A 27,406-nucleotide genomic window follows, 5' to 3' on the forward strand; every position below is an offset into this window, starting at 1 on the left:
GCATGGTGGCTGCGCGAGAACGAAATGGTACTTTTTTTCTTATTGCACACGATAATCTTTATGCGAATCACAACGGCGTAAAATGTATACAAGGCTGTGAATTTCAAAGTTTCCGGATCTCCGGACTTTATTGCCGTCACGGATTTTTGCGATACCGAGAAGATCGCTGTCGTCCTTGCCCTGATACAAGTAATAAATTCGTCCGATAAGATAGTTAAAATAAAGCTCGCATCGACACGTTAAAGTAAAGTTTACTCGGGATCCTGTAATTTGTTTCATTATTTTGACTTTCAGATAATTTCAATTCACAAATCAGATATGCAAAAAATAAATAAGATAATTAATAATAAATATAATTAGCGACTTTGATAAACGTCTTATTTTCGCTTAAATATTATTATTACTTCGATATAAGAGATTGTGTTTGATTGACACATGTTTTTTTTTTCTTGTAAGCATGACAGCTAACTACCTTTTCCTTAAGCTACTTATGCTATACGATTTCTACAGTCGTAAGAATATGGCTTTGTTCTATTTTTATGCATGGAACGCGAGCATGTACAGTGTGCCCGAAGCCGCTACTGATCACCTCGCCAACATGAGAAACGAAGGTGCAGAGAAAGGGCGGGGTACGATACGAAAGACAGGAGAGGGGTGGTAGGGAGACTCGCAGCGTAGGTGTACAAACAGCTACTTTACGATGTATTATTTTCGCTCGGCTCCATCGTCGATACTTTTTCACTTAAACGTCAAATTTTTACGTCATTGTTAAGGACGTAATAAATACGATATGATTAATAATAATATGTTTCGAGGAGAAAAATGTGCCGAGTAAAGAATGAAATCTTTATTTCGCTGAAATAAATCTGGATTTGACGTCCAGAATACAGTCTTTGCAATTTCTTTTATCGATGATGCTTCTCGGCAATTATTTCGCGGCGATTTACAGCGCGCTCGCAGGACTTTATCCTCGCTCGTGCCTTTATTACTTATCGTGCCCTCGCGATTGCGAAACGGAAGACAAAGAGACTGAGGAGGAGTTACTCCGAATAAAGCGGCCAAGATCCGCAAACCGGTATCACCAGTACGATACGACTAAACGACGGGAAATGCATGTGTCTCGAGAATAGACGCGTTACTAGTCACTTTTACATGAACACGTATTATAAGTGAATACGATGCCATTGATGCTAGATTAGGATTATTTAACATATTTAAAAAACTAAAGCTTTTCTTGTATTTTCCATTTTTTATTATTTTAAATTAAAACATAACAACTGATAATCGCTAAAATTTTTTTTTGCCAAATATTACTTGGTTTAATCATTTTCTCTACCATCGACAACATCGACAAGAATTTTCCTCTCCCGGTTTCATTGAGTTTAAAGCAATTTTCTCGTATAGTATCGGTAATATATGTACATGTTAACATAAAAAAATGGATTTTAGCCCATGGGCGACGTGCTAAACGGCCATGCTCTGCACGGTTAATTCTTTCCGAGAGATTAATACTCCCCCCGGGATGGTTATCGATGCCATAACGGCGGACGCGCGAGCTCGATGTTTGCTCGATACTTGTGTATCGGGGATTAATCATGCTGTCTTCGGCTCGTGCGCGCTCTCATAAATTTCGTTCGCGTTATACACGCGCGCAGAAGAAATTATAAATATGCACGGGATTAATATCCGCCGATTTATAAGGCTCGGCGAGATGTTAAAAGGCGCGCGGCCGACCGCGGTCGAATAGAGCGTTGGGTTTCCTGTTGAAAGGAGAACACGTACTCTGTCGTGGTCGGACACCTCGGCTGAGGTCACCGCAACGGGAGTCGAGTCATTCCCGAGTATGTGCGTCGGGTATATCTGGTCGAAGGCGCACGCACGTTCACGGGTATGCATTCTCATAATCGATGCATCCCACGCGACAGCGTCGTTTATTAAACGAAAGAGCGACGATCGTGCCGCTCGTGTTACGAGACTTAATATGCGCGAAGATTAATGATCTTTCGACGTGGCTAAATTAGACACATCGCTCGCGCGTGCGTTCTTATTTTTTCTGCGGGATATATCAGATATTTTTATTTATTACGCTTTTTTTCCTTGTCCGCGCGAACGTCTTTTTTTTAGAGATACGCTCATTACCGAGAGGCGAAAAGTTATCACGTCAAGGTTCATAATCAATTATGTACACTGTACGCGCATAAGATTGTCTTTATTGAGGATGTTTGCTTTTTTTTTCTTTCGAGACAAGTTCGATGTGCGATAAATTATGTTAATATATCTGTGCGAAAAACTGTATCGGGGGTAACTTGTTTCGTCACGCTTATACATCTGAGATCGAGATTCCTTTTCGTGCGCTAACAAAGTCGTTATTTCTTTACATTGATTATTCTTTATCTCGTTCTCCATTTATCATACAAATATATTATCTCTTACATCTCGCGTAAGGTACTTGAAAAGGAGCGTGATTATTCTCGATCACAGATAAATAATTGGAAATCAAATTAAGAAGATTAGTGCTTTTGATGTTGATTCACTGCAAATCTATCAGCTACGAGTTAAATAAGTGGAACGTAGTTTTGCGACTGTAAATATAGATAAGAATACGAAATTGATTTCTCGATTAATTATAAACATTATTTAACAAAGATTATTTAAATTCGAGATTCAATAGTCGGAAAAGATATTTATTGTTATTGAAAATTAGATAATGTGTATTTAATATTCTTAGCGTTTCATCTTGGCATTTCATTATATCGTATCGCATAAATTGCTTGTAATATTTCGCATACACAACATGTCAATGACGGGCGATAATTATTCTTTCTTACGGGCATTTTTGTGTACGTTGGAACCAATTAAGATCGAATGCGCTCTTTGAAAGTCAACGTATCCCCGGAAGTAAATCAAACGAGACTGGAGTGATTATATGATCTATATTAAGCTCGGGAATGAAATCAATGACACAGCGATATACTAGCCAATAATGAGCACAGGAATTCGCGTGGGTACCATGAAGAGACGATGTCTCCGGACGGATGGATTTATCCGATGATACTCGGCGAGAGTTATAAACAATATGCAGGTGCGGCTCGTCTTAAAAGACGATCCCGTCATCGTCAAAGAATCACGGATTTGTGAGACGCAAGGTGGGCGCGAATCGAGTTAATGCCCTCGCTCTCGTTCCAACGTTTTTTCAAACATATCTTTGTAGATATCTGGGCGTTTTAATTTCGGCCAGAAAGACAAGCTTCTCTTGCCAATGACACGTGTTCAGACACATGTCGTTTCATCTTTTCTCATGCGTCAAGATCTTTCAAATAAATCAAGTGTCAGAATTTCAAAACGAATACAGTAGCTTTATGATTGTAAAATCTGAAATAAATATCACAAATGAAGGACTCTTGAAGTGAATAGAAATTAAGTATCTCTTTTATAAAATTACTTGAATATTAATGGTATCAAGTAATTGATTCTAAACTGAAAATACCTTCTATATATATCATCTAATAGGATGTATAATTTTCATTCATCATTATGAAAATATTATTCAAAATGACAATTTGCTGCTCGCATTAATAAACTCTGAATAGGGAAGATAAACAAGATAAAATGCATATCATATTGTTTCGTTAGAAAGATTGATTTCTGCCTTTGGGATTTTTCTGGCGCATATCCAGTTCTCCGTGATGCGGACATAAATACGTGAAGCATATGATCGAAAGATTGTTCGAATGGTGAAGTAAATGACACGAGCAGGTTCTGAGGAATCTGCGAAAGAGATCCAAGGTTGCGGTTGGGTGTGGTGCGTAAATGTATAGACATTATATGGTGCGCGCAACACAATTGTATAGGAGGATGAAATAGATCTTTATTGAATTCCGATTCACACACTTTGTCAGACAAACCTTTGTCAGAAAAATTGTTAATCTTTCGTCAGGAAAAATTAGCTCAAGAACACATCTTAGTACCATTAATATTCAACTTTTTGTCCATTTAGCGATTAGTTTTGAAATAAATTTTTGTTAAAATCTGTCTCAAATTAATTTAAATATACACTTGATGCTCAATTAGTTCCTCAATTAAATAAGTGAAAAATTTTTAATATGTAAAAATAGTTCAAATGATACAAATCTAATAAGAAGTAAAAGAAGACTAGGAACCAAAGTCGCAGGCAATGATGCGCCATAGTAATAATATATATTATGATAGAAACTTTGTAAAGTTGTTCCATTTACATACAATAAGAAGCGTAAAAATATATGTTTAAAGTATGCTGTCGACGACGTTTCGACCCTGCTCTATAATAATATTATGTTTTTCTTTTGAATAATCTCACGAATAATTAAAAAAAAATATTTAATTTTTATTCACTTCAATTGAACATGATTTAAAATACAGATCTTCTATACAGATCACTTAAAGATAAGATACTTTTATAAAATACATTTGTTTTATCACATCTAATCTCTATATCTCTATATCTCTATATTTAAATATAAATATGTTAACTATTCTATGTGTAACTTTGTTTGTATAATTTTTCATACTTGATAAATATAAAACTAGAAACACATTCTTACACTTTATATCATTCACTGTTTAAATTACTAAGCGAAATGCCGCAGTAAAATGCTATCGTTAAGATCTGTCTGAGATGAAGCATAAGGGCGACTCTAACTTATAATTTGTGTTATGGCACATTACTTCTGTATATTACGAATGTATGTTCTATTTGTAGCGAATATATCATTCATAGATTTCTATATGATTCGCTCCATATCGGGATGCATCGCGTTTAACATGAACGTAACGTAATGTAATAGTTATGAAATATCATCCGAATTGATCTTAAAAGTTCGGACGGGCAGTCGTAATAAGAAAGTTTAATGATGCAAGAGATGATAGCTTCGGGGAAAGTTCTATTGATATATATGCATATTCAAATATATCGTGCATACATTCACGTACATACATAAATACAAATAATATGATCACAAAAAAGATGTAATTAAATTATGTCGAAGCGCGACATAAAATCAGTTGGTGCTAAGATGTCGACTTGTAGAACGTAATCATCAAATTAAATATCTTAATCCGAAATCCCGAATTTACTCCGCGTCATGGACTTCATCTGTTTTCCTTATCGGTTCTTCATTATTCACGATTATGTCGTATGTTAAATTTTTTTATACAAAATGAAATTATGTAGAACAATTTAATCCAAAAAAAACCTTTCCCTGCATCAGCGAATACTCATTTCGGATAATTTCTGTGAAAGAGGCGAATGCAATTATTAAGCGATTAATTATATAATTAATCTCTATGGATCCGTAAAATATTTTAAATTAACGTGAATTAATATTACGAAGTCTGACTCGGCATGATATTCATATTTATTTTTTATTACATATAGAAAATTATTTGATACAAAAATTTTAATTCGGAAAAACTAAAATAAAAAATGTATAATATCAATTATTATTATATTCATTCTTGGTATATATAAATATAGACATAATTTTTATTTAAAAAATAATTTTATTCGTGAAAATTCAAGATGTCAGATAAAATATTTTCATAAATAAGCAAGTCGGACGTAATTGCTCTTTCAAATGCTATCTAAATTATCTACATTTTCGAAATAATGTTTACTTCTGTTTGAGTGATACTTTTTTCCATTAAATGTATCCTTCGATCAGATATCTGCAAATTTATCGTCAAGACAGTCAAGGGTCAGTTTTCAATGTCCGTCGAGCGAAAGTTTAACTAGCGTACGTCGACAATGCTTACACAATGGAAACAGTGGCGTAATTTCGTACTCCGAGTCTTGCCGTCGATATAAATACACCCTCCCACACGCGGCTTCTAAATAATTTACGTAAGAGACGCGGGCGAGAGCACGTTCGCACGTCTTATAAACGCGACATGACAAGCGACGCCTGAAGGAACCGCGAGATTTTTAAGCAAATTGGTTGTGCAAGTTCGGAAAAAGTATCCCACATGAAGTATTATTATTACCAATACTATATTTGGATATAATGGAATTAACGTATACATTTTTAGCAGTTTATTTCAAAATTAAATATTCTATATTAATTTTCTAAACTCCACAATGTGTAATTTCTTATTAAATCTTATTTAACCTTTTAAAATCTCTATACACAATTCTACTAACAAGTTCTTCTATCCCTATCTAAATAAAATCATTTATCAGATCGAATCCAATAAAAATCTATACAGCAGTCAAGATTAATCAATATACCTGCAACGCATAAATATCGTTGCAATTCTATTCTAATTTCGAGAGGACAGATTGTTTAGAATAGATAAACTCTCCCGTTATAAAGGACCAAAGTGAAAACGCATTGCGATTTCGAAAACGTGCATGCTTTTTCAGCATTGAATAATCGCGAGGTTACAGTGTCACAGAAGAGTCTTGTATATAAGAAAGTTATAATAAATGCATATATCGAAGGTATTCGGATGATCGAATCGCGACACCTCGTATCAGATACATCATCCTAATGATTTCCTTGTGCGTGGGCGTGTGTTTGCATTTTCATGTACAGCGTTCAAGCGAGATTCGATTGCGAATCAAACGTCACTTGGATCGAATTTAAAAGTCAGAAAAAACTTGCTAATTCCAAAATATATATTAAATCTTAATTTTGTTCATTATATTTAATCAATCAGATTTAATGTAAAATATTAAAAGTCATAAGTTTATGCATTTATTATACAGATACATGTCATTATTTTTTTATGTAAATACAGTGAAAAATTGCTAGCAAGATCATTTTGAATCGATTATTTATTGATCTATTTACATTTATAGATAAAGACATCTTTATGTTCTTTACAATATCGTAATTTTTAACGTATCTAACGTTATATTTTTTTACTTTTATGCTTCCGTAATATTCGTGCAATGTTTTCACGCTGTTTCAAATGAAAATGCCAATGCATTCGCAGATCAATTTGCGGTAGGAATCGTCGGAGTTACATTCTTTCGTGCATTCGATATAGAGGCGTTGCCTCTGAAAGAGAAAGTTCAGAAATTACGGTCGATTACGTGAAAAAAGCTTGTCTTTTTGTTGGTCAGATGAGGAAAGAAGATCCCGACCTAAAACGGACAAAAATGCCCCGTCAGAACAATAGTAGCTATAGATCCTTTAAGTGTGAGACAATGACTTGTAAAATGATGCAATATTATTTTCGGTCATTTTTTCTCATATTTTCCTTATTCAGAAGGTGTCATTGACTTTTCAAATATGCCTCAAGATCAAAGAAAAATATTGAGATTTGCTCAAGATATTTTTAATGCTTACGTATTGTGTGTGTGTGTAAAAACGTTATTTTTTTATAACGATCCTTTATAACGGGAGAGTTTATCTATTCTAAACAATCTGTCCTCTCGAAATTAGAATAGAATTGCAACGATATTTATGCGTTGCAGGTATATTGATTAATCTTGACAAAATAAAAAAAGACGCAGGAAGATATTCCTTCAATTTTATAGAAATAACTGTGAGTTTTAATAAAATTTATCCAAAATTTAATTAATTATCTATTTGCGAGTTTGTAAAGATTCAAAACTTATCATTATTGATTCGAGATTACTTAAATCTCTTAAGAATAAAAAATTGAATTATCTTCATGTCATACAACGTATAACACAACCTTATTACGGATATGTTCAGAATCGTATTATAAAACGATCGAAACGTGTTTGTAATGAAATATTAAATATGGACATTACGTTATGAGATATTTAAAAGTGGAGGAAAAGAAATAAAAGGAAAAAAAATGCCTATCATATTTTACATGCGTAAAGAGACAAACGTACGCGCAATGGTGAATTTATGTGCGCTCGTGTAAACATAATCGGTTTAATAATGCGGCGCGATTGAATAATAAAGAAATTCGCATTCATCACAACACGACGGAGGAGGCGGAGGCGGGGGCGGTTTTTCCTCGCATGTCTGAGACGGGACAGGTTGATTACTGCATTATAGACTCATCAAGTAATTACTGGGGATACGGTATCGGCTCTCGCGGAACGAAGTCGATAGAGGGGTTAATAAATCATTCGCCTTCGATATCCGTGGCGGCGTAACTCCTGGCAGGACGATATATGATCGCAGCGGGAGACGTTATTACCGACGATGCTTTCTTATAATGGTCGGCGAATGAAGCGATAAACGATTATTGTACTGTCCGACCGGTGCACAAGAATTGGCAAGTAGCCTGCCATCGGTTTGCTGCACCTCTTGTCGATCCTCTGCAAGTTCGACGACAACGGAGTGGCAATTACTGGAGTAAATGAGAACGAGTGGTAGTAAACGTGACCCGCGTATAGTCAGTCTCGAAAGTACAGCCTCAAACATTGACGTATTGCGTATGTAAAACACATCGTCCTAAAAATTTTTATATAATTATATAATTTAAAATTTTTATAATAATAATAAATAAAAATAATAAATAATAAAAAGAATAAATTTTTATAATAATAATAAATAAAAAGAATAAATAATAAAAATAATAAATTTTTATAATAATAAATGTTGAAGTTTGGAGAGGCAAAACATATATTAACGATTTTAATCTGTTTCTTATTCATGATACTGCTGACACACGGAAATCGTAATGAAGCGACGATTGATGATTATGGTAATGTCGAGCGACTGTTATGATATCGCCGGGTATCATTGAGAATTGGTTGTTCCAAGTATTTTACAAATGGACAGCGTCCCGCTCGGAGCGATTTCTCGTCGCGGCCTTGCGCGATTACGTCAGGAAAGCAGAGCAAGAAGAGAGACATTTAGCCACCGACACGGCATAAACGCGACCGACTCGTGCGTGCGAGCGGAGCTCGGTTGAAGGTAAATGCGATTACACGAATTGCGCTCATGATCGTGAAAGGCCTGCCGTACTTGCATCTAAGAGCAACTATAAGAAATAATGCCTATTGAGAGTGTTATTCTTTCTCTCAAAATTATTCTTTCATCGAATTTTTCTGGACAATCAAAATGATTTAAATATGCGTCTGTAAATTATATCTTTAAAGCATACAATTTTATTTTTATAGGAAATATTTTATATTAATTATTATATATTAATATTAATATTAAGTTCGTATTATATCAAGACATTATTCAAGGAAGTTTGACGAGTAATTTTTGAAATTCTTGACGCATCCTTTCCTTAACGGGCGTCTTTATCTCTTGTTCTCCGTCAATTGAAGTATCAGTTTCGCGATTGTTACATGTCCGCAGCGATCTTCGGTAAAAACTCCGAAGCAGTTATTCAGATAAACGCAAAGATATACGTATCCGACCCATTGGTATAAGATTCCGTCTGGAAGAATAACCCGTTTGTCTCGTCGGTTTATATGAGATGCGAAATATCGCGAGCGTGTCGGTTTTCAACTAGATTTTAATTGAGACATGGGTACAACAGCGTGTGTTCGCCGGCAAGGACGCCGAGAGTCTCTCGCCGACGTTCTCGAGAACGAGGGAAGAGTATGTCGCGTTCTCGTCAACGGCATCCTACATCCTACATCGACCGAGGATTTTTTTTTTAACTTCTTCCCCTTCTCGATCTCGGCACCTTCGAATCGAACAAAGTGAGGCTCGTTCGCGGTAGACACGTGTCAGACGATCATGACGTTGGAAGGACAGCGCCCGCGATGAGAAGAGGAGGATAATTTCGCCCGGTGTATATCCTTATGCAGTCGCGCGCCGCAGGACGTTTTAATAATCGTTCTCCGGGATAATCGCGCGAGGCGCGTAACCGAAAGAATTAATTAAAACGGCTCCGGTACGGTAATGATCAATTATTACCGTCGATCCTGCCTCTTTCTTATTTTTATGCGCCTCGTTTAATAGAATCCGGTGTGCGTCCGCCACGCGTTATAACGACCGTCCTTCACGGCACTAAAGGCGCTTGAGGGAAAATCTATAACAGGATATCCGATTCTATATTTACTGGTAAGCTTTGTTTGAGAGAGAAAGAGAGAGGCGATATATTTGCGTTGCATAAGTGTCACAAAGAAAATTATAAAGTAACTACTTATTATGTGGGTTGTTTGACGTCGAATGTGTGAGCGGTGATTTTTTAATTATTTATATACACGAGAGGCTTTTTAGTTTTAATATGACTGATGGTTGCATCATTCTCTCGCCGTCGATGTAATCGCACGTTTATGCTGGTGGGCCGTGATTTCAACTCGACGTCGCGTCAAAATGCACGAGATCGATTCGCGAATGTAAATCTCGCTGGTCCATCGGGATCGTTATTGTGGTTTCGTGAAATACTTTTACCGTTACGTGGAAGATCAGGAATCACCTGGAAGATTCATTAGTGTGGCTGTATCTGTAATTATGCAATTTCGTGATGCAGCTTCGTTGCAGCTGACACATTTGATATATAGTGTCAACGCTTCATTATTAATTTGCTAAATTAAATTGAATGCGAGTTTCGCTCGTAGATACAAGTTGATCAACATTTTTATAAATTTATCTTCAATTAATTACCGTAAATTGACGTTTATTTTTTTAGACTCGAAGACTATCTAAAAAAACTCTACAACTCTATAATAAAATCCCTCATTGTGTAATAAACGTTGCTTGGTTTTCATATTCAGCTTGTCACAGTTAAATCTCATTACTTTAAATTATACGCGACGGATATTGATTGAGAATTAAATACATTCTCGTTCCATCCATGTCTATTATAATAAAATTTCCATGATGGTAAAAGATATAGTTAAGCTGTCGTTGTGTGCGGCGAACTTCATCAAGATTTCAAGGCAATCCTGTCACACGTTACGAACTCATTTATTATATTAAAATTGCCAATTGTACAATTCCGCGTAATAATTTATGTGGCCGTTATAAATTATACTTGACACGTGAAAGAAGCGATGGGGGCAGAAGGAACTCGCGGATTAGAATCGGATGTTGTATGTACGAACGGATATAGGTCAGAATCGTAGCTTTTCGTTTCGAGAACAGGTTATTGCTTACTGCTCGACGGGATAGATAGAGGATAAGTTTCATCTAGGAGGTGGAGAGCCGCGGCTACGGCCTGGCATTTACTCACAGTTATGTGAAAGGCATATCGCCCGGGTGTACTCAAGGTACCTCTACATAGTACGCACACTTGCACAATATACTGTGTACCGCCATAATCGCGGCCGACCGATGTCGTCTCGACAGCTAATAGTCGTCCGGAGAGGAAAGATGCTACAATTAAGCGAGCGTCGCTCCGTCGTAACGTTTAGTATACCGACACGAATCGGGTATGTCGATCGCGTGTTTCTTGGCGCTGCAATGAACACGCGACGAGGAAGATTCCTCCCGATGACACGTGCTTGAATTCTTCGAACCATACCAACAGAATCTTTGCGTGACATAACATTAGATTTGTTGGGAAAAAATGGTTAAATTAATAGAAAGTACAGACTTACTTTGTCTGATATAAGTATAATTATATATATACTCTGATATATATAATTAATTTTATATAACGAGCTGTATTAAAATAGATATACTCCAAACCGTAAAATAATATTAGCTGTTAATCTGACCACTATATCTTCGAGGTGGAGGATATATAATTTAACGCCGTTCGTTTTATCGCATTTTAGAATTGTCGCAGTGATTGTGACATGCGTTACTTTGAACGTGGTTATTTTTAATGGTTGACATTTTAATTAACCACAGGCCGGCCGCCTATGTTGTCGAGGAGAGAAAAAAAATCGTGATTGGCTGCAAAGTCTTTCTTTCTCCCTTCCTCCTTCGACCTCTGATGTTTTTTTGCCAACTCGACTATATACATATGTTCACAGCATAGCTTGTCGTGAAATAATTGCAATAACGGACGTGGGTCTCTTGTTAATTGTCGTTGCAGTAACTCAATCAGGATGGGTGGGACATGAATTGTGCGACTGGAAGTTGCAAATTGCCGTCATATATTATTCGGTAAAAATTCACGCATAAACCGTGAAACATGACATAGTAATTCTCGATATTTGCAGCTTTACAACCCATCGTATCTCTTATCGTATGAATATCCGACGCCTTGCAGAATTCATTGCAAAGTATAAACCGTTAAAACAACCGTAATGACATTATACTGGCAAGGATCTATAATTTATGCTTCATACTAATCCTTTTATTAATCCTTCATCTTCCAATATCATCAGCAGTTCTTCAAAATTTACATAGCACATTATCAAGTTTAAATACGATAGAAATGGTGAAAACAGTCGGAATAAAAACGTGCAAAGTATCATAGATTCAATCAAAAATATTTTTCAAAATATTTAAAATTAAAAATGTTTTACATGTCGATTTTTCATATAATTTTTCATTTTATTGTCTCTGATCTCTGAGGAATATAAAATAATGATGATAATTTATGATTAGAAAAAAATATTTTTTTTTGTCCTATAGTTCATGATTAATCAACGAGTATCAATCTCCAGAAGAATGTTTATTTTCACGTCATATCCAGTCCCGCTCGTTGCCGTCGAATACCAGACTCGCTACGGCGATTACAGGTAGTAACGTTAAGTGTGCTGGAGGCGAAGTAGATACCTGTGCTTCAATGCACGAGGCTACAGACAGCAGGTCGCGGACCTTATCGGTATCCTATACTCGAATAAGCGCGTTGTGCGCATCCTCCACGAGATTTTCATTCCTTCGTGCAAAGACGCGAAACTTCACGCAAAGACCGAAGATGCTATGCTTTGCGGAATTTTGTCCTCGTGTGTGAGAACTGACGTTTGTGTACTTGTAAAAATGCCAGTCGAAGAATTTCACGTGACAAGAATCGATCCTCAGCAAATGCAAAGGGAATATATTCTTACGAATTTATGAAAGTGAAACTAAAATAGATTGAATATAAATTAAATATAATTGAATAATCTCAGTAGCGTAATTTGTATTATATTAAATTACATATTTATTTTTTTTCACTTTCTTCTTTGATGCGCGTCGCGTAATAAATTTATTTAATTTAATTAATAATATGTAATAATTATTATATCACTTGTATTTTACATGTATCTTTCTTTCACGGCAGCCATTATGTCACTTATGTCTGATGAGTAACAAATTATCGGGGTTTCTTTTTTGTTTCCGTAACTAATTGCGCGATATGTAAATTTATTAACACAGCTTAAAGAGCTGCTTATCCAGCTGGTTATGCGGTGGATGGACCGACCATACCACTCGATAAGAGGTTCTTTCGTCGTATTGAATTTTTTGATGACTGGGCCAGATTTCGGTGTGACTGATGATCAACATTCCGTTATCTGGCACATAATATATATCGTTGCTTTCTGTCGTGACTCGTACGAGATAAAATTCGTATTAATTTTTAAGATTTCAAGAACTATCTCTAAAAAATTATTAGAATCAAAGCGTGGGAAAATTATTCACATTTTGAAGATTATTCATAGTTTTCATTAATCTTTTCTACAGATCTGTCTGAAAAATGCATTCCAACGGCGTAAGATAAAGGATATAATGGTTGCTTTGTTTGTCAATTCTAAAACTGCACATTTTTACAAGAGTTGAAAATTTGTACGCGGGTTTCGCTTAAAATGTAATCTCATTGTCAGCTTATATACGGTATGTGTAAGTTGCTCTCAAAGGCCAGTACGCACACACATTGCGAATGTACTTAGCGAACATCGATGCAATACGTAGCGGAGAACGACGAAGGAATATACATACATATATATAACAGCATTTGTGCTCCGAGCGTTACGTGCGGTCGTAAATCACGGGAAATACGAGGTGACTTTAATGGCGACTGCGATTTTTATCCTGTGTCGATGTACGCCGCTTGTATAGAGACGAGCAGGAAAAAAAAATAATTCGCTGTGCACTCGAAGTGTTAAAAAATATATATATTCTACGAGAAATACGTGGATCTCTGTCTGGGTGAGAAATCGTGGGCGGATATGCATATATGGCTTGTTTACTCCCAAAATCCGAACGAATGGATTAAAGCTCTGGTGTGCTTAATCTCTGAGATTACAAGATAATCTTAACGAAATTATAAAAAAAAACATGTGCGATGATTGTCGATATTATGTCAAATTTTTCAACGTCACAAAAGTAGAATCTTTTATCAGACAGGCTTAGCCAGAAATTTATTTATTTTTTTTGGTATTATATGTAAGAGATTAAGTCATATATTTCGATAATGCGTCACCACGTGTGACACAATTGTAAGATGCAGAAGAAGTAACGATTAATGCAACTTTACCGCAACAACAGACCCTTTATCGCAATTTCAATAACGCATTGCGTAACATTTTGTATCTGTCAATTATTATTGTATCTGTCAACTATTGCGAAGCGTAATCATCTTCTTTTTCTTTCACAACTTTTTTGAACATATTATCGCTTACACACGCAAAGATAACGTATGATATATTAACATGCATTCTTATGCGAGTCAACTGATATATTATTAATGGATTCACGGGCGATTTATGAATAATTAAACTCTTTAATGGGGCCGTTAAATTTATTGAGGAAGGAAAATATATTTATCGATCGACCCGATAATCTGATTCGTTTTATGAAAAGTAAAAGTTAGTTTTTACTCACGAAAGCGCGGATCATTCACTTGTCAGCCTTTTGAGTCGCTTTTTCGGCGGCGCGTAAAGTTAAAGGGAATGCTCTTAAATATGGGCCGTGGATGCCATGAATTAATTTAATGATGTAAATGACACCTTACAACATTTTAAATCATTGTTTCTCGTAAATGTACATAGGGCCCAGCGCGTGACTCTCAATGTCTCGCGCTTAAAATGTACATTGTACAAGGGCCAGACTTACAAACCGGTATTACTGGAGTATTAATACGTTCAATTAACACGCTACGTAGACAGAAGGGCATTCCAATATATATTCACGTTTTTGTACTAAAAATATACATGTAGAAATTTTTAATGGTAAATATCAGCGTTTTTTAATAAATTATAATTTCACAAATAGATTTTTCGTGAAAAAGAGAAAAAAATTTAACACAGATACTTATGTAAATCATCTTACACATTTAAGTCTTTTCTTATGGGAGAATATTATAGTTACAAAATAAATTTTTTTATGCGTTGACGATCTCGATAATTCGCGAGACAAAAAAATATTTAACGTCGTAACCTCGTGAAAGCATTGGCATAAATTATCATATGTCCAGGCGTGACATACAACGAGTACGAATTTAATACGTCTCAGCGAGATATCGATCGACGGCCGCACAATTTATTCGCTCTACGTTTCAAGGTTGCTTAGAAGCTTTTAAAATATGTTTACTCGCCCAATTAAATATATACGATGCTCTTTTATGTATTATTATTTGTGCGAAGTTCTTGTTGAAAGCCCTCGCGTCGTAGCATCGTTTAACTGGAAGAGTTAAGCTCCATAAATCGCGCTATTTGTTGTTACTCTGCCCCGGATGCGCCTATAATAATGTATCTCGAGAGTATCATCAAGTGTCCGAACGCGGCGACGTCCGTCCGGATCAAGGGTCACTAGCCGCAGGGTGAATCAAGAGAGCCTAATCATTCCCGACGATGTCTCGACGATTCATCTCGCGGCAAATGCACAGTTGAATAAGAGAGAATTGAATAACTAAAATCTCTTACGTCGCGAAGTAACGAATGAGTCTCTCTTTCATCATTTTTATTAACATTAAATGCCAATCTGATATTTGCATGCTACTAGATAAATATCGTAACATTTAATTTTATTAATTTAAACTAGAATCCAAAAAACAAACTTGTCTAAATATAAAGATGAGGTCAAGTTTTAATGATCCTGAAAGATTTTCTTTTTCTTTAAAATGGTCGCTCTTTTATCCAGTTTCTTTCTGTGAGTAGAATAAAAAAAAAGATGTATTGATGAAGTATTCGCATTTATAACGGATTAACGTGCAACGTCACTTCTACCGAATGGGATTAAGTATCGAAAAGATGATAGAGAAATCCGCGTTTCGATGACATCATGATTCGTTTCGATACTAAACTAGTAGTCGGACTTAGACTCAACCTGTCAAACGCTATGTTATAAATTTGTTTTCGGCACGTGTTTCCCCAGAGATCTATATTTACAACCTCAGTAACTTAAAAACGTGAAAGAGCCGTGTCAGGGAAAGGACTCCGCTATTATTCCGAAGCACGAAGAACGACATATTAACTACAGGGAGCTGCAAATTCCTCGGGTCCGACACATTGTCGCCGATGAAGATATTTATATCGCCCCGCAGTATTATGTTCTAAAAGTTGATCGCAGTGTGATCAGTGTAGGTAATATACAGCCCGATAGGTGTTCAGTTACGATGCTCGCGTGCACCAGTGTGCGTTGATATAGCCGAACGTAAAAATCCCCCTTCCTACGTGGAACTGTTCACGGGACAGGGACCCCGATTTGTCAAGGTCGTTCAATGCCGCTCGTAGGCCGGGTGGCCCTATATAACTTCTTTCCGAGCCTCCCTAAAGAACCCTAAATGGCTTGTATATGTCAACGCGTTTCTGCTCAGTCAACGAAATTTTATGGTAGTCTTCACTCCTAACTTATGTAATTTATCGCGTATCTATAGACTTTTATTATTGATCAATTTGAATTTAATCTCTGATCTTCTTTCAACATTTTTTCACATATATTTCGATATGCATATTTCAAAAATTTTGCAGACAATGAAAAGTATAAATCAAAAAATGATATTATCCATCGAGAGATCATCTGAGTAAATTAGATATATACGGATGTATTTTATTTTGTGAAAAGTATCGAAGAAATACCTTTTGTCGATAATATTCTTGGTTGTTATCGCTTTGATAGCGAGTAATTAAAAACACTGGTACGGTTCGGATTAAATTAATATGAAATTATATCGCGTATCGCGGTTAACATTTCAAAGTGGATTAACATTGTCGCGCACTTACGCGAGAATTTCGAGGCCCATCGAGGATCCGGTATCGTAATCTTTCGGCTTCGGGGAGGTTGCATGAAATTCCTTGGAAATGGATTTACACAAAGAGATGCTAAAAACGAAGAAAACATTATGCGTGACGCATAGTGCGCGTTCTTTCGCCCGGAGAAATTACACGGGGCGAATATGTCACATTGTATGCTCATAAAGACCGCTTAATTGCCCGCAAGATTACTCGCGTGCTCGGCCAAAGGTTATCCGTCCGGTAAGTGAAGCCCTGCCAGGTTCACCTTGAGGATGTAAGGTCACAATTCTTTATTCCGCCCCCTCGAGAAAGAAAAAAAGAAGAAAAATCGGAAAGAAGCGTTTCATTATCTCTTATATTTTGCCACTGTTCGACGGGTTTCGTAAACAACAATTTCATAGATGTTACGAGGTATATAAGAAACGCCGTGGAAACGCGCGAAGACTTTATCTCAGCCGTGTCAGGAACCCTTTAAAGATTTGTCGATTATATTCGAAAATATCAGCTTGGTTAATCCGAGAGTGAAAAATATCATATGGATGATATATGAAAGAAATTAACTTATATAGAACATCGAGTATGTAAATAATATATAATATTGTATAGAATATATATAACATTTATAATTATAAATAATTTAATTTAATAATTTAAATTTATAATAATAAATATATAGTTTAATTTAATAAACCTAATAAATAGATAATTTAATAAAAAGCTACATAGAATGTCGTGTGTGTTGTAATAAATAATTTTACACAAAAATAATATAAATTTTTTCTATTCTCAAAATTATAGCAAATTGTAAAACGTTGGGTTTTATAAACCCAACGATAACGATTTAAGGATCGATGAGGCGATTTTTCAGACTGGCGCCATGAATGTGTTTTGAATTTATCGCAAACTGCGCAGTTTCGAACAGACGACATGTCGCTGTCAACGATCGATCGGGATGCCGAAAGGAAAGTACTGCGTGCGCGGAAAAAAAATGCACGGGAAGGAGATGGGCACGCGGGGCACACGTGACTGTTCGCCAGGTTTACGTCTTCGCCTGCATCGTCCTTGTCGAGGTCCTCCAACCCGCCGAGACGAGCGGCGTCAACGGCCCAAATATATGACGCAAGGAATAGCCCCATGGCGAGATAAGGCTACTAAAGAGCCCTCGAAATTCCCTGCGAGATCGGTCCCGCGCACACTCAATTTCCGATGTTGATATCGGGGGAAAAAGGAGGGAAACTGGAATGGAATCCAACACGGACGATGCATTCCGTGGGATCGTAAATGCAATCGTTAATTTGCGATTGCTATTGACTGGAAAGATCTGCACGTGTATCGATAAGTGCGGTGATATTAATTGAAGTGTTAATGACAATCGAAATAGACACGAAAAATATTTCTAGAAACATAAATATAAAGAATTGTGTAATTTATTATTCATTGTTTTATTTGTGTGATAAAATTTTTTATTAATAAAAATTTTATCTCTCGAAATTAATTAAAAAATAAAAGTAGATTAAAATATCTGATAATTGAAGAGATAAATTCGTTCTTTACATATGTAAAGAATCATAGATTTTTTACAACGCGCGATCGAAATTAAAAATTCGGTGACCAAGAAAAGGGATTTCAGCTTGTCTGACCTTAGAACGAAAAAGATTCGATCGACCTGTCCGCCGATACTCTGTGTAGAATACAGTCGACATAATCTTCAATCTGTGCTTCCCAGTGAACGCAAAGATTTACGAGCTAAGGTCGTACACGGAGAGCACGAGATGTAGGTGTTCGAGACCATTTTTCTCGACCTTGCCCCGAGGGGTATAAATAACGGGGCGACCGTCAATGAGCTCGACGCTACCATTATATTGCGATCTCCACCGAACGAGCAATCGCGATATACGCGGAATAAACCACATTCCGGTTCTCTTCCCCAATGCTGTAAACGCGGCCGAATTGATCCGACTGAACTTTTCATCTCCCTTCTATTTTACGCGAGCTCCAGATCCAGCCTTAGGAGCGCACGTTGCCGCGAAAATATCATTTTATATATGTATAAATGTCCGAATGCTCGCCGGACGATTGACGCACACCATATCAGAAAACCGGTACGTGTCCGCCGAGGAGCACACCCCCTCGCGAAACTGCACACCCCGCGGCTATATATAGCATCCGATGAGATAAGCTCGGTCCTATTAATAGCGCCATTCCTCGCCCTTTCTACCAGATTTCTTCGCCGACAAATGTTTTACTGCTTAGGGGGAAGGGGGAGGATTTGTGTTCCGCGGGTCCTTTACCTGTGCCACGGGGAGGCGAGAATTTTTACGCGCTGTCGTATTTTCTGCGGGATGTTATCCCGGAAAAATTTATGATCGACGGTCTGCCTGAGAGACGTTGCATGCAAATGACGCGGGCGATAAGCGCTCTTGAGATTAAATGAGCCTCTTAATGCGAGACTTAGTACGTTGGTACGTTAAATTGTTAGGCCAACGATATACGTTAGAATCATCTAGAATTAATGATGCTTCTTGAGCAAGGGAATACCGCCTGTGGGAGAGGGGAGGGGGAAAGAGAGAGAGTTAATGTAATCCCTCGTGAATTATGTTAAGCACCTAGCAATGCGCTATAAAATTCAAAAATAATTCAATTTCATGTCAAAAAGCTGTATTGTCAGTTGTGAGGCAGTTTCTTTTTTTGATGACACATTAAAAATGTAATATTTTCAAGATTAAAATGATCCCGTCTCAAAGGAAGCGTTGCGAAGGAGGCTTCGGATTTGAAGAAACCGTAATTTCGATCGAATACATATAATTAGACATGATATAACGGCGCCTGTCTTGATCGATCCTTAATCGCACGACGCAAACTATTCATCTCAGCATTTCGCAATGATTAATACACGATATCACGCGGGTGCTAGTTAGAGACTGATACATACATTCGTACAAACAATTCATCGCAATTGACGGGATTGCCGACTTATTACAGTGGTGTGAACAAAGGTAGGAATTTTTAAATGAAGCTTTGCCTTCTCGCTCAATAGACGGCGGCCATAAAGCTACGTGGGTGTGACACCGCTCGCCTTTTTCTAATAATTCGGAACGTTTCGCAAGTTCGTTAATTAAATTGCCGATTTGTTACGTAATATCATCCTACGATTGAGAAAAATAATATTAAAATAATAATATTAAATAATATTAAATGCTTTATATTAAAATAATAATATTAAATAATATTAAATGCCTTAGCGTCACTTCATATATTTCATTAATTTTCTTTCTTATATGTACTATGAATTTGGAACTCGCAGAATGTTTCGAGCTTTTCTCGTTAATGTATTCTAGAATCTCATCAAAATGTTTATAAATTACACTTATGTGTTATCATTTATTTTTTTACATATTTTATAAAAAAACAAAGCAAATATCTTTAGTAGTGTTGTAACAATTTCAAGAATATTTGTTTAATTTTCAAGTTTAGAATTAATTATTAGAGTTAATTATTAGAATTAATTAAAAAAAATTGCTGATATAAAAAAAATTAATCTTCTTATTATTATTATTTATATTATTATTGCAAACGCATAGACAAATGACGCATTAGCGTAATGCAGAGGTGAACGTTTGGATCGTCTGTTAACGATCTTGATTTCGCAAGATGGTTCCTCCTAATTCCTGGAGACAGCGGTTTGGTTGGAATCCGGTCGGTCTGCTGTTATCGTCCTGGTTTAAAAATATCTGGCGCCATCCGAATCGATTCGAAACATACGTGTGAGCGAGAATGCATTGTCCTTTAAATTATCCTACCAGTGAAAGTTTCGCACGTACAAGAGACCTCTACATTTGGTGACGTTACCGGAATGGGAAATCGCTTCTGAATTCTATTTAGGACGTTAAAGGCGCTTCTCGAAAAATATCAAGTATGTTATTTGAAAGTTATTTTGAATAATTAAACAATAAATATATATAAATTATGCAATTTTGTGAACAAAAAAGAGATAATAACGACTCCATTTAATATATCGATCACGTTATTATTTCAATTAGTGATGAACTAATTGCGTGAAAGGAACTACGTGATATGAGAATCCGGATTATCCGTAGGGAAAAACATTCGCTTCATAAAAAGTTAACGGAAGTTTCCTGTTAACTTCGCAGGAAATTGGACGAGAGACATGATTCGTTCTCCGATGGGTCCCCTCACAGATACGATTAAATGCTTGATATTTATACAGGATATCCTGCAACGGAATATTTATCAATCAATCATATAATTTCGTAATTATTCTATGTGTAAATCAATGATTTAAATAAACATGAGATATATATTTATATATTAAAAAAATTACACTCTCTCTGTAAATGTTGGAAAAGTTTAAAAAGACTCAATATTAAGAGTTTAAAAAAAGTTGGGGACAGATTCACATATGAGTCTACTTATTCCGAGAGTTAACCAGACGAGAAAAATGTGTAATAATGCATTGAATATAAGCGGAAAAGGGATCATTGCCCCGATCGGAACGAAAAAAGGCTCGTTAAAAGTACATTTATGACGCGCCTCGATAAATAGCTATCAACGTGGAATAATATATCACAAAATCCTTGAAAATCTGACATGTCATTCGTTATTGTCCCGTCTGCAATATCACTGACGATAATTCACACCTGACCGATATACTTAGCCACTTATATTCCATATCGGGATATCATGTAAATTTTCGTCTCTTCTCAATTCTGATACACGCGTGTACGTATCAATAAAATTGTTAATAATGCAGCTTCCGGCGAGGCATTCAAGAAAAAAGAAATCAAGCAAATTGGATAATAATTTGTTTCTCATTATCAATCTCGATTTTTTGTAATCTTGTTGTAATTTTGTCAAACATGGACAACAATGAATGTAATTTATATAATTGTATATTTTTTTAGTTTCAACCCTTATGCTTCTGATTGAATATATTCCTTCTATTCGCTGCCGGTTATCGACCTATCGCTTTTTATCACGTCTTTTTTTTCACCGATGGAATTTGAAGCCTCGCTTCTATTTCGATCCAAATTCCATCGACGGTCCCATGCAACTGTTACCGTTTTTTCGTCGAGATCGAACAGCGGCATGCAAGCCGGAGTTCTCTATCTGTTACACTGTACCGTTATCTCGAGAGACCATCATGCTTTACACACGCGTTCACCACAATGCAACGTGTATTCCGCGTCTTTACCTCCGTTAACGGTATTTCGAGATTGTACAACAGAGCTATCCTTCCGTTTGTGTATTTCCTCGATCTACAGTACCATGCGATTAGTTGAATCGTTAGTTGGTCCGTTGAAACGGGATAAGAATTCCTTCGCGAATGGGTCTTCTCTCTAGTGATTTAGTTTCATCGATGAAGGTATGAATAAACGGTTACCTATGACATTATCATGTGCGACTGCAATAACATAACATCACATTCTAATATAGTATCATCAGGATAGAATATTCGCAGCTTACATCATAATATTTGAAGTACGTTTATCAATCTTTAAATTAATAAACTTTTCAGATATCAATTCACTCAATAATATAAAAAACAATTTGCAGATTTTTCGACATTCGAACATATAAAACAAAATATTTGAAATTTATTTGAAATAAAAGAATAATGTTATTTAAGAAACAAAAACAATTTCGCCCAAATAAATCGATAAGTATTATTTAAAAGAGAAAATAGAGTTATATACTAAATATATTAAATATATAAGAGATAAAACGCTATTACAAATAAAAAAATAAATTATCACATTTAAATAATTAATTATCTATTCTAAAATTAATTTTATTCAAACATATTGTTCAGATCTTCTCTCGTGCTTCAATAACTAAGACTCTGACGGGGCTGCATACTCGCGACAACCCCGACACAAAAGGGGTATATTTTTGCGTGCCGCCGCCGGGAGATTTACAGACCGGCCGTCCTGAGGTTACCGACTTGCCGAGGCTGATCGCTTCGAGCTGGTCGCCAAGCGGAATGCGTGTGCGAGTTGCGTGAATCATTCGTCCTCACCTTTGGTTACTGGTTCATTGGCGATCGGCCCGATTGCACAATGCAGAATAAAATGATTTAAATGCGAATAAGGTACTCGAGGGTTGAAGAGTTTTCAGAATGAATGTTATTGCATACCTCGAATTATTTTAAACGACGAGAAACACATGAAGTTTATTTGTGAAAAATACGGACTTGGCTAAAAATTCAAGTTTTATTTATTAAAATATTTTTATCATCAATTGCATGCCGCGATAATGGGCTAAAGCGTCTTTTATTGCTTTTGATTAGCGCTTGAGGGATACAACAGTTATTGTGGTATCTCAAGAATGGTGATTTCAACGCGTAATATTGTGGCGCGATATCGGGCTGCTAATCCTTGAGACGTGATTTAGGCACCCAATATTAATGCTGATATGGGAAAGAATTGTAGGAAAATCGCGTATTTTATTCTTCTTCGTATAATTACATTCCTTCGAGATGAATATTGAATTAATTGGTTTAATTCTATAAAGAAAAGAAATCTTCGTATTAAATTATCTTAATGACACCTTTATCCTTCGCTAAAGAACAATAATCTTTCAGCCCATCTTTTTGTATTACGAAAGAAAATAACATATCTACTTTTAAAAAATTTATTTCGCTAAAAATAAATTTTTTACAAGTATAAAATTCAATATTTTGCATACTTTGCCGTATACATTTTAATGCTATGAAGGAAATGTGAAAGTACTGTGCAATATGATGTAGGAATGCTCTGATCACTTTACCGAGACCGAAATTTTTATCTCCTATTATCCTAGAAATTTTTATTTCCTATTATTCTAGAATTCGCAAGACGAGAGTTTCAGCGACTGCTGCACGTTTTATACCGATTTTCTCCCGATTATTAGCAATCGAAATAGCAGTTTGCAAAACAGTAGTGTAAAACACGCACTTTCTGTAAATTACTTGATGGTTCCGACAGAATTTCTCGCAATTATTTTATAGCGCTTCCATGATATCGACATAGTATTCGCGAGAAGTGAAAATGTTAAATTTTCTATAATATTATTGGATTGATTTCATAGATATTTTCTCGATATAATATATATAACGATATTTTGAAATTGCAGCCTGAAACGTCGTTCGGATAAAACATCTCTATCTTTCTCGGATCCAGGATGGCATTTTTTATGGAACGGACATCACTTTATGGCAATGATTACTTCGTATCAATCAAAGACGTTCATTTAACGTTATAAGTATATGCTTCATATCTTAATAAGACTGCGTACAAATCTTACAGAAATAATATTAATTTATTTAGTAATAATGCGAAAATTAAAATAATTTTAATAATTAAATCTATAAATCTGATTAAATTAATCTGATATAAAATACAGAAAATCGATGGTCGGAATGTACTATAAGTAGATTAATTATAATTACGATTTATACTGGAAGGTATGAGTCTCATAAAGAAGGCGAGTAAGAAAAATATTATATATATTGGTAGAAACTGAATCAATAATCTTTCTGGTGCATCCTCGCGTGCGCTTTGAAGATGCAACACGCAGAGACACAGAAATTCATATATAAATCCACTGGCCCTCTTATCGTTACTAACGTTTGCGTGCGTGTGGCATCCAGAATACACTTGTATGCGTCACGCATGCTTGTTACGAATTAAAAGTCGTGAGAACTCTCATTACCGGTTCTGCTTCGTGAAAATATATGTACATGCCTTTTACTAATTTATTTGATATCTCGCGAATTTTTTAATAATTTGAATCGAGAAAAATATCAATATTCTTTCGTGAAAAGTTTACAAAATATTGTTTCAAAAATTTATGCGCGTGACATATTTGTGAAAAATATATTGTACACAAGGTACAGTTATTATTCAGCAAAAATTATAGCGAATGAGGTCTTTCGAATTTATATTTTTCGCGTATAAATTCTAGATGTTAAATATATAAATTTCTAGAGAACAAAAGAAAATTAATATTCGAAAAAGAGGTCACACAATAGAGGGGAATAGCGGGACAGACCATAAGGACCATCGCGGGCGACCAGGATTGATAATTTATATTAAGCCGCAGCATAAACAAGACGGGGTGAGACATAAATTTCGCGAAGAGCGCATCGATCGTCCATGGAAGCCTAACGTTATTCTACTTGACTGTGACCTTGGGTCGTAATAACCGCGGACAAAGATCACGTGTCGCAATGCACATGGAAAACGGTCATCCGTTATGCGAAATCGTAAATTCTCTCCGCCCTTTGTTAGAGAGACGTATTTGTGCCTACCCCCCGTCGAAAAGCCGCTTATATGATACGCGGGCGGATCTCGTTGAATAATTTTTCAAGCGACACTATATTCAGCTGGTGAATCGTTTAAGCATCGAATTTACATCTTCGCTGACTTTCCTTTGATATACACGGCACATTTATCGTCTAGTAACGGCGATTCCATAATTTATTACTTGCGAATATGATGATTAGCTTTACGTTAACCGTATATGGATTAGTTATATATAGTTATACATTAACCACATATGTGTTAATATTAAAAATGTTATCTCAGAAATATGGCGAGGAATATGCGATCTTTTATATTTATCTGATAAAATCAAGATATATTTGCTGATAGAATCCTTATATCATTAATCTCAAAACTAAATCTGGAAGAGATTATTATCTTATTATTATCAATCATTTGCACGCCTCTTGGAATATTGTTTGCAGTAATTAAAGAGAAAGAAATAATAATAAAAAAGTAGAAAACATATATTTACAATTTATCAGAATTATCAATCAGCCTTGTAAGTCATCTTTCGTTAACGCTTCGGGCAGTGTCTTTCCGAACTGTCGATTTCGGTCGATCAGGACACGTACCTAATTAAGCAAATCATGTGAGATGCTACTGCACTGATTTTCATCACTTCCGGTCCCGGTTAATACTCATGTGTCTTACAAGTAGCATTAATTTTTAAACCGCTCATTATCCGATTACCTTGGGTCTTTTTAACGGGCACACTAATTAAAGGAGATTGCGGTCGGCATTACGAATTAATAAACGACTTTGGAATTCCAGAGTGTCATCAGTACGATTTCGCTCACGTTGCTATTATCATTTCTCTCCGTGTATCTTAATTAAGCGTAACGTACAGACAGCAAAACTTGATATTCATGTATATCTTCATTAGCAATTAACAAGAAGGATTTGCGAAAAAAATCTAAGAAACAAAATGATGTCGTAGTACACGTTCGATATACATGTTTAATATGATCACTTATGATAAAAAATAATTTTATAAAAAATGTAAAAGATGTTTCGGAGATGCTATAAATTCCTTCATAAAAATATTGGAATAATGGCCGTCATGAATAGCAAAAAAATAGAATAAAAAAATAAATTCCTCTTCTCTAAACAATTTTAATAAAGGACGTTTTCTATGCAATGGTCCCTTGTTCCTTACATGATGTCGCATCTTAATGGCGCGTTGCGTTTGTGCACTTTGTGCTAGGATATGTACGTAACTATGATATTAAATGAGATGGCTAACGAGAGAAGACCTTTCTTCAGTTCTTAACTGGATACTATTAGCCTTGGTCGAGTGATTCTCCCGTAGGCGCTAGAGCGTGGTTTTGCTTTTCACGAGTGTTTGTAGATAAGTTACTTACGTATTTTAAATTTGCAATTTTTAGCCGCGCATCATATACAATGTACAAAAATAAATTTGCATGAAACAGTCTAAAAACAATGCGTGTAACATGTGATCGAATAATCTCATAACAAATAATTTGAAACGATAGAATTATTAAACTTATAAAAAATTAAATTTGTAAAAAGATTTAATATATAATTTTCTAGCGCATAAATTAATTTTTTATTTAAATAAATTTTAAATTAAAATTTCAGAAGCAAATCTTTATGCACCTTCTAGTTAAAAAAAAATTTATTGAAAATTCTTCACTTAAGTGATTTTGTAAATCGATTCTAACAATTTTTATATTATAACATTTGTTTTTTTAAATAATATCACTTTCAAAGTAATGCAATATAAATTACAAGTCGTGTCGCAAACTTTTTTAACGAATTAGCTATTTATTTTATGTACAATTGTACCAGCCCATAATTCGCGCACACTTTGAATTCAGCTGCTTTCATTTTGCAGGCAAACAAATTGTATTTTATGCAGCTATAAATCCTCTTTTATCGCGCACGATTTTTCAGCAATGGCAGCCACTGGAAAAAACCGCGATTACTTGCATTCCGCTCCCCAAGTGTATCGCAAAATTCTGCAGTCGGAGCATCGTACGCCTATCTTGTAGGAAATTTGCGCGAATAAACCAGTTGTCGGGAACCGGATCACATTTCGCGATTCCGTAATTGTCACAAGGCCGCGATCGTTAATTAATTG

The 27,406-nt window shown here is 35.7% G+C and overlaps 1 protein-coding gene and 1 long non-coding RNA gene across 3 annotated transcripts in view; one reads left to right on the plus strand and one right to left on the minus strand.

The window, feature by feature from the left end:
• LOC145975430 (uncharacterized) overlaps positions 1–27,406 on the plus strand; it is a 50,774-nt gene that overhangs the window by 7,969 nt on the left and 15,399 nt on the right. Inside the window, exon 3 of one of the 2 annotated variants that reach the window (XR_014439970.1) lies at positions 24,113–24,231. The exons of the other annotated variant lie outside the window; for it this stretch is intronic. This is a non-coding gene — a long non-coding RNA (uncharacterized LOC145975430). Of the gene's footprint in view, positions 1–24,112; positions 24,232–27,406 lie in introns of those variants that run through there. 2 annotated transcript variants of the gene reach the window in all.
• The window catches only part of LOC145975428 (uncharacterized), a 36,513-nt gene that overhangs the window by 6,598 nt on the left and 2,509 nt on the right, over positions 1–27,406 (minus strand). The gene's annotated exons all lie outside the window — the stretch shown is intronic.

Source organism: Camponotus vicinus, unplaced genomic scaffold (genome assembly GCF_025532165.1).
Source record: "Camponotus vicinus isolate PSW18456_S1 unplaced genomic scaffold, iyCamVici1.0 SCAF_8, whole genome shotgun sequence".
In the NCBI taxonomy this organism is placed as follows: domain Eukaryota; kingdom Metazoa; phylum Arthropoda; class Insecta; order Hymenoptera; family Formicidae; genus Camponotus; species Camponotus vicinus.